Genomic DNA, 18311 nt, shown 5'->3' with positions numbered 1-18311 from the left:
AAGTCATGGTTTATGAGTGTGTGGTTGAGGGCACTGTCTATGAGGAACTCGAGGGGAAAAAGGAAAGTACAGAAGACCTCAGGAAAGGGGTGAGGCTGCCACTATAGGTGAGGGAATGTGGTTTGAAGCACTGGGATTTAAGGAGCCGAGAGCATTTAAAAAGAGGAATAGAAAAGGGTCAAGGACTGACTATCAGGGCTGCTGTTTAGAAATGAGTTGGGCTGAGAAGACCATGGAAAGCGTGTGGGCGTCCTTAGCAGTTGCTGCTAAGAAGTAAAGCAGGATAAGGACTAAGGAAAGGGATGACCCTGAAAAATGTTTTAGCGCAATTATAAGGACAGAAAGTCAGATCCTCATGTAAAAGAAGAGAATAAGTGGCGAAAATATGGACCTGGGGATGAGACCATATACTTTAAAGAGGGTTAGAGTCCAAGGAGAAAAACAGGATGACAGAAAAAGTTACAGGAATCAAGAAAAAGTTATGTTTTTATATAATAAAGAGAAGATAAACTTTAGTTAAAGAGAAAAATGTTTACTAGAAAAGGAGAAATTGAAACCTATGGAAGAAAGCTTACAGAGAATGAGAGTCTTCATGTGACGCTCATGTCAGATTATCACAGTAATGTAAGGTGGACTGCGCGGGAAGTTTTCAAAGATTGTGGTAGGAAAATGTGATTCCATAAACCCTGTAAAATCTTGAACTGCTGAGGAAAATGTCTCTGGGGGCATTTCTACAAACTGAAATGTAAATAGAACCACTATTTAAATCAGGTCTTTAACACTTAGTATTTTTACATGTAAAAACCTCTGTTTTTAAGAAAGTTTGGCTTAAATTGCAGGAAAGCAATGATGACACTGTAAAATCAATTTCAGCTGTTTTAAGAAAAGTTATTGTTTTTGAAATCTGTCCTTACTGGCATCTGGTTTATAAACTACATTTTATACACCTGTCTACACATATTACTTGTGAACTCATGAGGAATAATATTTTAAAGAAAGAAGAGTGAGTCTCTAGATTTTTAAAATTAACTTTCTTTAAAAATGTTTTTCAAAGTCTGAGGATGAAAAGGAACAATTGAAGTACTATATGAAGCTAGCACAATCTCTGCAATATAATTTGAATCAAGAGAAGAAGAGACAAGGTGAATTAGAGTAAAAGGTTGCCGGGTAAGGTTTTAATATTTCTGATCATGTCAACCATTGATTACAATTAAACTATAATTTTACTTTATGAAAACCTAAGTACAAATGTATTTCATATCTGTAATTTTCATAGTTAAACACATTATCCTACTTAAAAATTTACTTCAGAAACTCACAGCACAATCAAACTTGTGTGAATGCCAAAATATTATACCTACTCTTTAATGATTCCTATAACTATAATGACAGTGTCTGTCTTTTGCATATACTGTCAACTTGAGTCTGGTCTCCCTTGAGTCTTTATTTCTGCAAGATGTCTTTGCTCTCTTTGGTAATCTTTCCTTCTTTTACTAGCGTTCTTCCCTTCAGCATTCTAACAGTTTATTGTCTAAAAACCTACTTATGGTATTGTTTAACAACCTCAGAATTGTTATTGATTTGGCTTCTATGTTCTTTCTACTTTTTTCAGTTATAAAATATGTCATGCATACCAAATCAGATGTATAGCCTAAAGAAGAATGAGATGAGTAATCATCTCGCTCAGATAATAATGGAATCTTCCCCAACCTCTGGGAAGCCTGCTCCTGGCCTGCCCTTGCATACTGAACGAAGTTTTTTCTCTGATTCTCCTCAGTGATTTTTCCCTCATGTTACTGTCTTTCTCTGCATTGTTTTGTATTCTTCTCATTTTATTAACATTGTGCTAGCAAAGCTCTCTTCTCAAAACAGACTTGAAGAGACTGTTACACATTATCTCTCTAATTTCCTTTCTTCTAAAGCCCTGCCCCTTTCCTTTCCCCTCCACTCAGACTTCAGATTTTTCTTTCTGGTTTCTCTTTCTATTTTGAATGATCTCTTGTTGGTATGTAGTTTCTTTTCTTCTGGAAGACTGTGGTCAGTAGGCCCCAAATGGTATTTTTCTGTCTTTTCGAAACACCCTCCTATATTATACTTTCCTTGTTCACCTTGGATACTGGTCTCCGGTTTATAGCTGATATTTAATAATAGGTTAATGTTTGATACTAACAATCTTACGTGGATGTTAATAACACTTTAATTATAAGAACCTTACATTGTTACAATATTCAGTCTGTATCATATGTATCACAATTGTTTTATGTTACTTACCTAAGATTATAATTTAATTAATATGCTTTCAAACTATTATACTGGAATAAATAGGAGAGGATCGTAATTTACAGATTTGTTTATTTTGTATGATAGACAGAATATCTCTTTAAATAATTATTAAATATTTCTCTTAAAGAATTTGACTTACTCGTTTTCTACAATTCTGCAGCTTGAAGACACTCTTTCAGAAAACAAGGATGCTACATGACAATCAAAATGGAGACTTTAGTTTCCTTGGAGATTTAGAACCCAATCAATCTGAAATGGATATTCAGATGAATAGGCTAAAACAGAAGGTAATTTATAATTTGTTTGGGACCCAGAAATCACTTAATTTGGGGAAATATAAACCACCCAATGGTTTCCGCAGTATAATATAGATTTTTTCTTAATTTTATGGACTGAAGTAGTGAAAAAGACAGCTTGTCTTCTATATAATTTTTCTATAAAATAGCTACTGTTACCTCTCCTATGTCTCAACCCTGGCTAGTTATCTAAAGCCAAGAAGGACACTGTTGCATGTTTCCCAAAGCACTGGCTCCCAATCAGCTTCTTTCTTCCTTTTTCTTCCTTCCTTCCTTCCTTCCTTCCTTCCTTCCTTCCTTCCTTCCTTCCTTCCTCCCTCCCTCCCTTCCTTCCTTCCTTTCTTCCTTCTTTTCTTTCTTCCTTTCTTTCTTTCTTTTTTTCATAACAGCTTCATTGAGATATAAGGAACATAGCATGCAGTTCACTCATTTAAAGTGTGCAGTGCAGTGGCTTTTAGTGTGTTCAAAGCTTTATGCAGTCATCATCACAATCAGTTTTAGAACATTTTCATCACCCTGGAAAGTATCCCTGTAGCTGTTAGCCTTCACCGTGTGCCAGTCTGCCCTTCCCACTCTTCCTAGCCCTAGGGAACCACTAGTGAACTCTCTGCTCCATATTGTAATTTTGATGTATTTTTTTTCTGCTGACTAATGATGCTGAGCAGTCTTTTCACATGCTTATTATCCATTTGTATATCGTCTTTGAAGAATTGATTATTCAATTCCATTGCCATTAAAATTGGATCGTCGTTTTCTTGTTGAATTGTAAGAATTGTTTATATATCCTAGATACAAATTGCTTATCACATATAGGATTTTCAAATATTTCTCCCTTTCATTAGCTTGCCTTTTTAGTTTTCAATGGTGTCCTTTAAAGCATAGAATTTTTTTATTTTTATGAAGTCCAGTTAATCTACTTTTGTTTGGTGGTGTCATATCTAAGACACAATTGCCAACTCCAGTCACGAAGGCATGAAGCTTCTTCTACGCTTTTATAGTTTTAGCTTTTACATTTTGAAATAATTTTTATATATGGGATGATGTAGAGGTTTAATTTTTTCTTTTGCATGTGGATATCGAGTTGACCCAATATCGTTTGTTCAAAAGACTATTCATGCCCAGTTGGATTTTTTGGCACCCTTGTCAAAAATCACTTGGCTTTTTGTGAGGGTATAATATATGAGGGTTAATTTTTGCAGCATCTTTTCCAATTCATTGATCTATAGATCTGTCCTTATGCCATTACCAAATCAAATGTTATGAGAACTCTTTCCCAGTCATCTTGCATATTACCAGATATCTTATGAAATAATAAAATGTCAGTGTAGTAGAACATCTTTAATTCCACTTCTGTGGAGATGTTTTGCTTCTGGATGGAGCCTGTGGCCTGCTTATGCCTTGGTGACTCGGTGACATGATGGGATATTAGGCTTACAAAGTCGACTCATTCCTTTTGTTTTCTTCATTCAAAACATTAGTCTTTAACCCAGTGCCTCCCCCTTCAGTCCCATTTCCTTCAAATGACGGTAATAAGATCTGCTTTCTTGGTGGACCACTTTCTTCATTTTGTCTATCTCCTAATCCATAGCCATTTCTATAGTGTTCACTGTCTAGGAAGGAGAAGATGAAACCTGGACCGTCTGCTTTCCTCTTTAGAAATCTCTCTAATCCATCATCTTGCAATTGAAAAGTAGATTCTGTTTGACCCGGTTCTTTCCTAAAACACTGGTGCCAATCTTGTTCTTCGCATAGATCCTACATTCTCAGAAACGCAGTTCCCTGTATCTACTTCTTTTCCTTATGTAGAGATGCATAGTTGTACGTTTACCTTCATATATAATTAATGGAATAAATATTTCATCCTATCCAAAGAAAACATTTCAAGAGTACAGCTGTTAAAAATCAGGAAGAAATCAATCAATTAGAAACAAATAATAGATTAGTGATGTGAATTACAAAATTTTAAAGCCTATTTGTGTGATACGGAGAAGCATTTCGGTATAAGATACAGAAGACATGGTTTTCCCTTCCAATACAAACAAGCTTGAAGTAAGGTGAAGGAGAAATTGTATTTAAATAGTGCCAGAGGACACTAGGATTGTTTTATTACTGAGATTAAAAATGATTCCATAATGCTCTCTATTTCCTCACCGAGGAAAAGGAAATGAAGATTGAGTACTACCTTGATGACTAAATATTGAACGCTGCCTATCTCTTTTAGAATTTTAGGGAATGGAAATCAGGAGAAAGGTTTGATTTTGGTTATTAACTGGCTATTTCTAGTTTTTCCACTATCATACCACAAATCATATGTGTCCTTGCCAGTCCTCCTTATCCCGTAAGTGGAGGGAAGCTTCTAAAGATGCATACCTGCCTCGCTGTCATTGAAGGGAACCCTTGGAAAACTTCTCATGTCTTCCTTCTATTCACTGCTTCTTCTCATTAGCATTGTGTGTCATTAATAAGTCAGTCTCCACATTTCTTAGATTCCACTATAAAGGAGACTAAAGGCATACCTCGGAGATACTGCAGATTTGGTTTCGACCATGGCAATACAGCTAGTAACCCAATAAAGTGAATCACAAGAATTGTGCATATAAATTTATTTTACACTATTCTGTAGTTTATTAAGTGTGTGGTAACATTATGTCTAAAGAAACAGTGTACATACCTTAATTAAAAAGTACTTTATTGCTAAAAAATGCCAAATATAATCCAAGTTTGAGAGAAAAGTGGTACTCATACACTTGCTGAATGCATGATTGTTACAAGCTTTCAATTTGTAGAACATAGTTGCAAAACACAAGAAAGCAAAGTGCAATGAAAGAAGATATCTGTAATTTATACTGTATAAGTTATGTTTCTTATTATCTCTTTTTTAATCCAGAAAGTGGGTCTATTTTTTCCTTAATTCCCCAATGGAGTGGCTGAAATAAACAACCGTTATTTGATTCACAAATCCATACTCAAGAAGAGTGTGGCCAGGGCCGTCTGTCTCTGTTCCCCTCAGCTTCAACTGGGGCAGCTCCATAGCCGGTGGCTGGAATCATTTGAAAGTTTGTTCAGCAGTGTGTCCGGTTGTTGGTGCCTACTGTTGGTCAGCACTCTGGCTGGGGCAGACAGCAGGAACACCTACACCTGAACACCCGGCTCACATTGTGGCCCGAGCCTCCCCACAACCCGGGGCTGGGTTCCAAGGTTCAGATCCTCAGAGACATAGCCAGCAGGAGGTGTGTTGCCCTTTGTGAAGGAGTCTTGGAATTCACACGGAATCTCTTTGAACATATTCTGTTCACTAGGAGCAAGTCACTAAAGTTGACACATATTAGACTGTTTTATTGCAATGACTATTTCAAAATTTACAGACACATTTAAAAACCAGCTTGATCTATCCACTGGCCACCATTCTTTATATCCCTCCCACATGGAAAGTACACTCCTCCTTACACAATCCTCCCACAAGTCTCAATTTTATGGTGTCAGGCTCAGGTTCGAGGTGAAGATTTTATGATCTTAGTCTGGTGCAAATGGGGATGAAGGGCCTGGGTTTTGGTTTCTAGGATAAAGCCCCTTTTGGACAATTCCTTTGAATATGGAAACATGAGAATGGAAGAGATAAGTTATCTACCAGCCACACACCCAACATTCTGCTCGACTGCTGAAGTTTCCCCTGCAGAAATGGAAAGTGGAAGGCACGTTAGTCCCTAGCAATTCTGAAATACAGCCTGATGTGTGCTGTCCATTCTTTGATTAGCACTTAGCCCTAACCATGCCAATGCTTCTCCATGGCCCTTTGCTGTCCTCTGTGAGCTCTTTGTTCTGTCCTTTTCATAAGAAATGACCTGTGATTGCAACTCTTTCCTCAGCATCATTCCTCCACCTAAATGTCTAAGACCCACAGGCCTCCTCTTTTTTTTCATTGTCTTGGTTTTTATTAGGAGCCTCCCCCAGCGGGCAGGATGCCGAGGAAGCAGTGACCCGGAGAGAGGCGGGAGCGCGGGCGCGGGGTGAGCCGGGGCCGGGGGCGGGTAGGGGTTGCGCGAGGCGGTGGCTCCTTCTCTTATCTACCCTGGAAGCTGTTCCCGCAGACCCCTTCTCTGCCATCCTTAGTCAGTAGAGCAGTGGGTGGCGAGGGGTGGGGAGTCCCCTCTTGTGGGAGGGTTTCCAGTTCCCAGCGGATCCTGACCTGGTGGGAAAGGGCCGCGAGGGCGGCCATCCCTAAGCGCCCTTATCCCCCTTCACCGGCCTGGCCGGCGGCAGGTGACTTCCTCTGAAGGTCGCGAAGGTGGGGTAAGGTGACACCCTCCGTGGGTTGGGAATCACTGTACAGCTAGTGCCTCATTAGAAGGGAAGTGGTTAAGGGTACACCTTTGGAAGACGTAAAAACTGAAAACTACTCTAGCTTTAGGAAACGGCCCCGGAACACTAAAGAACAAATGACTTCTCTCAGGTGTTGGGATACTGAACAGCTACCTGAAAGGAATCTTCATAAACCGTTGTGTCTAGAATATGTGTGTGTGTGGGTGTGTGTGTGTGTGTGTGTGGGTGTGGGTGTCGATATGTGTATATACATACTTACATACATGTATTTAGACAGACAGAGAATGTGAATATTTGATGAGGCTGAGGAGTTGCTTTTACTGTTGGAGATGTGTAAGCTGGAGGCAATAAACATCGAGGAGAGAAAATGAAACCAGGTTCCTCTGCCTCCTCCACCAGGAAAACTGTTGTACGGAAATGTGTGCCACAGAGATATTTAAGGAAAACCAAAGCTGTAGGACCCTAAGGTGGTGGTAGGACATGGAAAGCCTGAGATCTGGTTCAGCAAGTGGCACTGTGAACGGGAAACCCCCCTTGCTCTTTGTCTAGGGGCCAGGCTCACCCTCAGGCCCTGCCCAGTCTGTAGTCAGCTGGGAGACCGTGAGAGGAGGCCAGGGCCAGGGACCGCCCTGGATGGACTACCCTGGAGAGAGAAGACGATGATTAGAGTCTTTGGGATGAAGGATCCATTTTGCTACTGGGACAGTTTCAGTGGTTCTTTAGAGATTGTGAACAGCAGTGTCTTTTTGTAATTGACCTCAGGTTGCATCTTATGCTATGGAATCCGAATAAACCCTCCAGAAACCAACACAAACTCATTCTTGAAAGGAACTGGTCACTGTGTTTATTACCTTACCGTGGAAGCCCCCCCTTTAAGTAGATCTCCGAGCCCTGCAACTTATGAACTTTATAGATACTTGAACCGTATGACATGTTCTTTGGAATCTATGGAACGGTAAATACAAAGGAAAAGGAAAAAAGTAAACTTTGTTTTTTGAAAATACGTCTATTTCATTCAGAAAAAAAACATATTAATAGTTTTCATTGTTTTCACTTTGATGCGCATGAGGATTGAATAACAGAATATGTGTTAGAAGTGATGTCCAGATACGTTTGCATTAACTTGGTGCAAAGGTAATTGTGGTTTAAAAAGTTAAAAATAAATGCAAAACCCTCAATTACTTTTGCACCAACCTAATAGTAATATAAAAAACAGTACTGATTTTCAAGGTAAGTTTTAAATGTTGAATTTAAGAATCTGGAAGTGAATGCTATAGGACTGTAGAAAAACTCATAATACTAGCATGTGGGTTTGTCACCTACACAGCAGAAAGTGTTTTACTAGTGTTAGACTTTAAAATACCTTGTTAAACTATATTTTCATTTCATTTCAACAAACATTTACTGACGGCCTGCTGTGTGCCAGTATCTGGGAAGAATGAAATAGAGATCTTGGCCTACGTTTGACAGGAAGATGGACGGGCATGGGGTGAACACTTTGCAGAAAAGGCCAGGGAGGTGGAACACAGGTGGAACGTGCTATAGGGTACGCAGAGGAATGAACGGGACATCTATTTGAGCTGGACATTGAACTGTCCAGTGGCTGTTTGTCAGGGCAAAAGGGGGCCATTCATTTCAAGCACAGGGCAGAACACAGATACAAGGCCATAGAAGCAAGAGTGCAGGGAACTGTGAGCTCTGTAATGTCCTCTGAGTATGAGTGGCATGGCGACAGGAGATGATATTGGTGGTTAAGTGACAGCCAGATCCTGAAAGGCCCTATTTGTCTCACTCAGGAAGGAGCTGGACCTCTGTCTTGTATGGGAAGGGTTTTAAGCAGGAGGATGAGCTCATATTGGGAAAGAAACCATGGAGGTAGTGGGGCTGAGAGGGAAAGATCTGAGAGTCAGAGGAGGCTATGAAATTTCATTCAGCAAGTATTTGTTGGACCCCCAAATATGTGGTAATGTCCTAGGTGCTGTGGACAAAATAGGCAGAAATCCTATACTCTGTGGAGTACAACGTTGATATCAATAATGGAGACATGACAAGAAGGGCCTGACCTAAGCTGGCGAGGCTGGAGAGGGGGCGGAAGTGACAGCCTTTGTGACCCATTAGTGACCCATTAGACTTGGAGGAAAAGGAAATGGGAAGAATCAAACACAACTCCCAGGTTTCTGCCTGGAGCAATGAGGTGAAATCTATTTCCATTTTCCGTATATTAGCAAATCACAAAATCAATACCATTTCTGGCATAAAAGGTGAGAGTTGTTTTTATCCCCCTAGAAGGATACATACTTTGAGTTCTTTTCCCAGGATGGTGATGGGTTTAGTTGATGCAGTCTTGGAATCTTACTCAGCTTCCTGTGAACCCAAACCAGAATTTGCCAATAGCCAGCTATTGTCTCCGATCACCAAATAGGTTTTCACTGTTAAAAATTTCTTCATCTACATGGGCATTGAACCTATGAATACTTAATCAGCAAATTTGGAGAATCAACCATACCAGGGTAGGGTTAGACTTCTTCTGTATTATTGTGTTTTCCTGAAAATAAGACCTAGCTGGACAATTAACTCTAAAGCGTCTTGTGGAGCAAAAATAAATTAAGACCCGGTATTCTATTATGTTAGACCAGACCTGGTCTTATATTATAGTAAAATAAGATCAGGTCTGATATTAATTTTTGCTCTAAAAGATGCATTAGAGCTGATTGTCTGGCCAGGTCTTATTTTCGGGGAAACACGGTATCTCCACTGGTCCGATGTCCAGTGGGGGGATGTCAGTATAAGGCTATTATGTTCAATACAAAATGACTTTCTGGCAATCAGAACCATCCTGTAATATAATGGGCAGTTGCCTGCTAAGGTCATTGCTCATATTCTTTGTCATTGAAGTCTTTTTCGCCTGGTCTATATGACCATCTGCCACAAAAGCCAGACAAGACATTTTTGTTGTTGTTGCTCAAGACCAGGGTTAAATTTCTAATGTGCCATCTTGGACCAGCAGAGCCAGAATAGGGAGTTGGACTGAATCATTTTAAAGCCCAACTCAGGGATGAGATTTAAGCTCATGCTTACAAAGTCAAGTCTTTGCTAGAACTACTTGACCTCTAGAATTAAGAATGATAAAAATATATAATCAGGAATTCAAATAGTGGATCTGGGAATAAAATCCCGGAGATTTTGCTTTTGATCTTTTGACCTTCTAGGCAGCTCTCCTCCTTCCTCATCAGTGAACTCTTGACAAATCCTGTGTTAAATTAATTCAGCCTTCTGTAGTTAAATATCACCTTTGCTTGTAAATGACACATTTCAGATCCACATTAGTTGGACTTTTATGAAAAAACCTGTTATCAGGTAGAACCTTGGGATAAATGGCTTAGTTCCAATTTCCATAACCTTTGAAGATGCGTGCAAGGATGCATAATACATCTCTGTGTTTGTTTCATTGAAAGTAGCTCAAGGTGTTGTTAAAAACAGAGTACTCAGCTCCCTCTCACTGGCATTCTACCAAGAGACCTTTCACATATGCACTGTACTGTGATAATTCATAATGAGGCCCCTTGAAATATTCTAAAGTCATAAAGTTCTCTTTGAGTCACCAAAAGTCAGTTAAATTGCTTTTAGTAAAATTTTGGTACTAATTTACATGCTTATAATTTTGGTATTTACATACGTATATTCAGCACACAGGCTAACTTTTTATTTGCTGTGACATCTGCATTACCAAATAATTTTTCCTAACAGTGCTGAATAACAAAGGCTTTACTGTAACTAGGATAGGCCTATGTATTATTACTGTGAGAGGGGGGCATGGCCCTGAGGGCGTCAGGGTGCATGTGTTGAATGGTATGGGTTGGCTGTGACCTTATTAGAAGCTTAAGAACACTTTTGAGCTGAAAACGACTGTAATGATCATTTGCTAGACAAGTCACTTTTGCTAACCATCACAAGAGGTCAGGTGACATCTGGAGGTCACACATCTGGTTAGTGGCACCCAGTGTTTATTCTACTGTCTCCCTTAGTATAACCCTATTTTTTTCCTGGTCTCCTTATAAAATCTGGGCAACCTGGAAAAGTGAGAAGCACCAATGTAATAACTAGAACCTGTTTAACTTCTTTGTGGTGTGTCTGAAGACTTGGTAGAGGTATAAAGGATAGTCAAAGAGGAAAAATATCTGGGTGATTTTCCTTCCTCCCTCTCCCGTCTCCTCTCCTTTCCTTCTCTTTCCCCTCTCTAGGAAAAACTATTAAGGAGAAATGTGTGCATATAATAAAATGGAACGAAACACATTAGTGGATACCTGCTTGGGTACTTTTTCAAAAAATCTGTTAAATGTTTCCACTTATTTTTTCATAGCGTAGTGTAATCACTGAATACCTGAGGAAATTTAATGTGAACGAGTAAATGATACACGTTACAAGGATTTTATCTTTAGGTCTATCACCTAGAATTTTAGTATTCCTCTGCAAAATAGATGGGAACGCTGATACTAAGTAAAAACCCATTTTTATGAAATGTTAGCACCAACATCATTCTGTACAAAACTGAATTTTACGGAAAGCCAGAATCTGGCTTTATTCAAATTATTTCTGTCCAAATTATTATATGCAAAATAATCCAGATTATTTTATTGTGGAAAACAAAAGAAGCTTGTTCTCGTCCCCTGATACTATCAGACAGCACACGTCAGCAGTATCCTCTCTGCTAAACGAATTGGGATATGGGACACATCGGTGCCTTCAACGGCTCACACTTGAATATTGTGCTTTATCAGTGTTTTTACTTCCCGACATTGCCATCTTCATTAAAGAATCTCATGAGAATGCCTTGCCTTGTGCTAGCTGCCCTGGGGAGAAGTCACACAGGTGACACTGTTGGGGGCCTGCTGTCCCATCAGTAGTAGCTCCATCTCTGATTTCCTACAAGTACCTTTATACCAAAGGCAGGTCTCCGGCCTCTTGGTTCCAGGGGACCCCCAGAGAGCCCAGGTGCCGCCTCCTGTTGGATCAGGAGGAAGTACCGCCCTGCATTAGTGTATTTGGTTGTCTTTTCTTGTATGGGCACTGGGAGAGCACTCATAGTCGTGATGATACAGTGAGATTTCAGAGAGTGTACTTCTCTCCTCGTCTTCACTGACTGCAGTGTTTCATGAAAAGGCTTATCATCTTCTTCATGAAATGTGTGAAAGAAAATGTTTGCCTATAGCATGTAGCCAGTCATGAGAAGAGAGATCTGTTTGCCCAGGTGATAGGCCCTACAGAAGTGGAGTTGGGATACACTTGTCTCTTATTTACGTCGGCTTTGCCCCCTCTACACGTTAAGTGCAATGCTTAAAACAGTCTCAGAACATGCAATAACTAGGCGAGATTTCTTAGTCTTTTTAGTGTGCTTTGCAAAATGATCAAATATTGAAGCCTAAATATTCAGTCATCCCTTTATCATCCTATAGGTCTGAGTTTGGAGTCACCCTTGATACTTGGTTGTGCCTCTTCTTAAGTGACCTTGGATGAGCTATAAAACCTCCGTGAACTCAGCTCTGTCACCTGTAAAATAAATATAATTGAGTTTTAGTTCCTGCTCAAACTCTTCCAAAAAATTGAAGAAGAGACAGTACTCCCCAACTCATTTTATGTGGCCAACTTTACCCTGATACCAAAACCTGGTAAGGACAACACAAAAAAAGAAAACTGCAGACCAATATGTCTGATGAATACAGATGCCAAAATCCTAAACAGAATTCTAGCAAATCGAATGCAACAATGCATTAAAAAGATTATTCATCACGACCAAGCGGGGTTCATCCCAGGGGCACAAAGAGGGTTCAACACCTGTAAATCCACCAATGTGATAAATCACATAAACAAAATAAAGGACAAAAATCATAAGATTATATCAATCGATGCCGAAAAAGCATTTGACAAGATACAACATCCATTTATGATTAAAACACTTAATAAAATAGGTATAGAAGGAAAATACTTGAACTTAATAAAGGCTATATATGACAAACCCTCAGCTAATCTTGTAATTAATGGTGAAAAACTGAAGCCCTTTGCTCTACGTTCAGGAACACGACAGGGCTGTCCCCTATCACCTTCTTTTCAAAATAGTGTTGGAAGTCCTTGCCAGAGCAATCAGGCAAGAGAAAGAAATAAAAGGTATCCAAATTGGGATTGAAGAAGTTAAATTGTCACTCTTTGCAGATGACCTGATGCTATATATAGAAAACCCTAAAAACTCCGCCAAAAAGCTATTAGAAACAATCGACGAATACAGTAAAGTTGCCTGCTACAAAATCAATGTACAAAAGTCCATTGCATTCCTATATACTATCAATGAAATCTCAGAAAAAGAAATGCAAAAAACAATTCCTTTTGCAATTGCAGCAAAAAGAATAAAATACCTAGGAATAAACTTAACCAAGGATGTGAAAGACCTATATGCTGAAAACTATAAGACATTTTTAAAAGAAATTGAAGAATACACAAAGAAATGGAATTCTGCGCTCATGGATTGGAAGAGTCAACATAGTTAAAATGGCCGTATTGCCCAAAGCAATATACAGATTTAACGTAATCCCCATCAAAATCCCAATGGCATTTTTTAAAGAAATAGAACAAAAAAATCTTCAGATTTGTTTGGAACCACAAAGGGCCCCGAATAGCCAAAGCAATGTTAAGAAAAAAGAACAATGCTGGAGGTATCACACTCCGTGACTTTAGCTTGTACTACAGGGCAACAATAATCAGAACAACATGGTACCAGTAGAAAAACAGACACGTAGACCAATGGAATAGAATTGAGAACCCAGAAATAAAACCACATAAATATGGACAGATAATTTTTGACAAAGAAGCAAAAAACATACAATGGAGAAAAGGTAGGCTTTTCAGTAAATGGTGCTGGCAGAATTGGAAAGCCACGTGCAAAAGAATGAAACTGGAATGCTATCTGTCACCATGTACCAAAATTAATTCAAAATGGATCAAAGACTTAATTAAGCATAAGACCTGAAACTATAAACTCCATGGAAGAAAACATAGGTGCTAAACTTATGTACCTTGAGTTCAAAGAGCATTTTATGAATTTGACTCCAAAGGCAGGGGAAGTAAAAGCTAATGTAAATGAATGGGACTATATGAAATTTAAAAGCTTCTGCACAGCAAAAGAAACCATCGAGAAAATAAAGAGGCAACCAACTGAATGGGAGATTTTTGCAAACAGTGCCTCCGATAAGGGGCTAATATCCAAAATATACAAGGAACTCATGCAACTCAACAACAGAAAAACAAAAAACAAAAAGTAAGAGAGGATTACAAGACAGCATTATCGAATTAAGACATATTTTGTTGTTGAAAAAAATGTAGCAATCATCTCACTAAACATTCACAGTATGAGATGTCATTTCTCCTTAACCTTGGGAATCATTTCTTGGGAATCAAACCCCATGTTATAAAGGGATTCCACTATGTTCTAAATTATTGCATTATGACTATATTTAAATGTCTTCGTCTAATTGAGGAGTACATGTTTTGCATAAAATAATAACCAATTTTAGAAGCAGACATTCTTAAAAACCATATAGTAAAATACCAAATTTCAGAAATTTTTTTGTTGTTTTTTAAATGTAAAGTTTTTCATGTATGTTAGAGTTGACATTGAATATTATGTTAGCCTCAGGTGTACAGCATAGTGGTTAGGCATTTATATAATGTATAAACTGGTAGCCCGATTAGTCTGGTATCCCTGACAGCATACTTAGCTATTACAATCTTATTTACTATATTCCTTGTACTGTAATTGACATGTTCATGACTATTTTATAACTGTCAATTTGTACTACTTAATCCTTTTACCTTTTCAAGCATTCCCCCAACAATCCTCGAACTGGGCAACGATCAGTTAGTTCTCTGCACCTATGAGTTTCTCTTTTCTATGTCCATTTATTTGTTTTTTAGATATGACAAATAAGTGAAATAATGTGATATTTGTCTTTCTCTGTCTGACTTATTTCATTTTGAATAATACTCTCTAGGTCGACCCACGTTGTCACAGATTGTAACATTTTATTCTTTGTTACAGCCAAGTAGTATGTTGTTGTATATATGTACCACTTCTTTATTCAAGAAGATGGATACTTCGGTTGCTTCTTTATCTGGACTATTGTAAATAATGTGACAAGGACCATACAGATGCATACATGTTTTCAAATCAGTGTTTGGATTTCTGTGGAATCCCAGAAGTGGGATTGCTGTGCCACATGGTAGTTCTATTTTCAAATTTTTGAGGAACTTCCATATTGTTTTCCATTGCGGCTAGCTGGATTTGCGGCTGGCCGGATTTCTCACCAACAGTGCACGGGGGTTCCCTTCACATCCTCACCAACAGTTGTTGTTTGTTGATTTATTGATGATGGCGATTCTGACAGTTGTGAGGTGATAGCTCATTGTGTTTTTAATTTGCATTGCTCTAATGATTAGCGGTACTGAGCTTGTTTTTGTATGTCTCTTGGCTATCTGTGTGACCTCTTTGGAGAAAAGTCTATTCAGGTACTCTTCTGATTTTTTAATTGCATTATTTGTCTTTTGGTGTTAAGTTTTATGAGTTCCTTATATATTTTGAGTATCAACCCCTTTATCCGATATATGATTGGCAAATATCTTCTCCCATTCGTCCGGTCGTGTTTTCATTTTGTTGATGGTTTCCATTGCTGTGCAAAATTGTTTTAGTTTGATGTCATATATATGGGTCTTGTAGTCCTATCCATTCAGCCACCTTATGTCTTGACTGGAGCATTTAACCTATTTACATTTAAAGTAGTTATTTATAGGTATGTAATTATTGCCATTTTATTATTCATATTTCTTCTCCTCTTTGTCCTCATTCTGCTCCTTTTCCTCCTCTTTCTGTTTTTCTTCTTCCTCCTCCTCCTCGTCCTCCTCCTCCTCCTCCTCCTCCTCCTCGTCCTCCTCTTCCTTTCACATTTCTTGTAATACTGGTTTGTTGGTGCTGAACTCCATCGTCTTTTTCTCTGGAAAGTCTTTACCTCTCCATTGATTCTAAATGAAGGCCTTGCTGGATACAGTAATCTTGGTCGTAGATTATTGCTTTTCATCACTTTCAATACTTGCCGATCCCTTCTGGCCTGCAAATTTTCTGTTGAGAGATCACCTGACAGTCTTATGAGAGCTCCGTTGTACATGACTAACTACTTTTCTCTTGATGGTTTTAATATCCTCTCTGTGTCCTAACCCTTTGGCATTTTAATTATGATATGTTTTCGTGTGGGCCTGTTTGGGTTCATTTTGTTTGGAACTCTTTGTGTTTCGTGCACTTGTGTGTCTATTTCCTTCTCCAGGTTAGGAAAGGTTTCCATCGTTGTGTATTCCAATAGGTTTTCAATTCCTTGCTCTCTCTCTCTCTCTCTCTCTCTCGTCTCCTTTTGATAGTCTTACGAATGTTGTTATACTTGATATTGCTCCAGAAGTCCCTTAAAGTTTCTCTGTCTTTATTTTCTTATTTATATAAATTTCTTTTTTCTGTTCTGATTGGGTGTTTTCTGCTACCTTGTCTACCAAATCACTATTTGAACCTCTGCTTCACCAAATGTGATGCTGATTCCATCTCTAAATTCATTCATTTCAGATATTGTATTCTTCTTTTTTGACTTTTTTGTGATTTCTATGTCCTTTTTATATTTGCTGTCTCTTCGTTGAAATTGGACTGAGTTTATCTATTTTTCCCCTAATTCCATCGAGCATCCTTGTAACTAGTATTTTGAACTCTGTATTGGTAGATTGCTTGTCTCCATTTGGTTTACTTCTTTTTCTTGAGTTTTTTCCTGTTCTTTTATTAGAGAAATGTTTCTTTCTCTCTTCTTTTTTCACTGTCTCTCTGTGTTTGTTTCTATGTATTATGTAGATCTGCTAATTCTCCTCATCTTGGCAGCATTGGCTCATATAACAGGTGTGGTGTGGGGCCCAGTGGTACAGTCTCCTGGTCCCCTTAGCCAGGTGCTCCAGAGGCTCTTGTGGGTGGTGTGTGCCCTCCTGTTGTACGTGAGCCTTGATTGTTGTTGGCACATCAGTGTGTGGTATTGACCCTCAGGACGACTGGCTGTGACTACAGTAGATGAGCTAATGTACGTGGGCTGACGTCACAGAGTGGGATCGGCTGTAGCAGGGCTCTGGTGTCTGCTCAGTGCATGGCTTAGGCGTGTCATTTATGGAGCTAATTGGGTGGTGTTCTGGTGTTGTTGAAGCTGGTCCCAAGGTGTGTTGGATTTGGGGCCTCTTGGGAGGGGCTGTGGGGCAGGCCCAGGTCAGCTGCTGCTTGTGCCCCACCTGGAGCCACCTAGTAGAAGCCACAAAGTGACCTACTCTTGGTAGCTGCCTTTGTGGGTTTGGAGGCACCTAGGAGAGGCTATGCTGTGACGCAAGACAGGATGATGCATAATATTCTAGAAAGAAACGGAAGTCCTCAACATCATAAATTGCAGCCTGAGTGACTGTTGTAAAATAGAATTGTGATGATGCAACACCTCTGCTTATTGAGTGACTGCCCATTACGTGAGGGTAAAATTCATATGCTAGCATGACACGTGCCTTCTTTGATTTGGTTCTAAAACTCCATCCCATTCTCAGTGTTCCAGGCTTACCCCATTCCTTTGCGTCCCTCACTTGCAATATGTTGTTTCATACCTCAGGATTTTGTTCCCGCTGCCCTTCTGGAATCCCCTTCATGCCTTCCCTCAGCACCTCGTATATCTTTCAAGATGCAGCCCTATCTTTGCAGGATCTGCTGAGCTTCCCTGGTACAACTGATTGTTGTCTCTTTTGTGTCCTTACTATACTTTATTCACTTCAGATGTAGAAGTGGAGAGCGGTACTTTTCTGTTCTTATTTTTTCATGTATTATAATATCTCTACTCCTAGAATATAGGACAAAATGTTTCATTTATATTTCCAGCTTCCCCTGGGTCTATGCCTATGATTTGATGGCTACAGTAAAGTTTTCTTGTCTTACCGACTGATGGCCTGAGTGAGTGAAGGAATGAATAAATGAATATGATGTTTTCTGAAGTTGTTTTTTTCTTTTCTTGTTTCTTTCTTTCTTTCTTGTTTTTTTAATAGAAACAAGCAACCAAGCCGGCAATTGGAAAAAGAGAAAATCGTGTGGATATTATTGAAAGTGTTCCACAAGACCAAACAAGCAATGATAATTTGACTTGTGTTGATGGAGCACACCAGAATAATTTAAGTGGTAACTTAGTGACTATCTATGAATTCTTTCTTGCTTAAGTGCGGCCATAAAGAAATCTAACACGTGTAGATCCAAATGTGATACTCATTTCTTTTAAGCATTTTTTTCTCTCTTTTATCAAAAGTATCCCCACTACTAACAACTAC

The 18311-nt window shown here is 39.0% G+C and overlaps 1 long non-coding RNA gene across 1 annotated transcript; it reads left to right on the top strand.

Annotated features, from left to right (window-relative positions):
* Positions 1–1052: 1052 nt before the first annotated feature.
* Positions 1053–18290, top strand: LOC117019992 (uncharacterized). The gene is made up of 4 exons (XR_004422612.1): positions 1053–1167; positions 2444–2570; positions 6518–6586; positions 18036–18290. It is a non-coding gene; the product is annotated as an uncharacterized LOC117019992 (long non-coding RNA).
* Positions 18291–18311: the final 21 nt, after the last annotated feature.

This window comes from Rhinolophus ferrumequinum, unplaced genomic scaffold, assembly GCF_004115265.2.
Source record: "Rhinolophus ferrumequinum isolate MPI-CBG mRhiFer1 unplaced genomic scaffold, mRhiFer1_v1.p scaffold_45_arrow_ctg1, whole genome shotgun sequence".
Classification (NCBI taxonomy): domain Eukaryota; kingdom Metazoa; phylum Chordata; class Mammalia; order Chiroptera; family Rhinolophidae; genus Rhinolophus; species Rhinolophus ferrumequinum.
The sequence above is the reverse complement of the archived record's forward strand: the minus strand, read 5'-3'. Positions and strand labels throughout refer to the sequence as shown.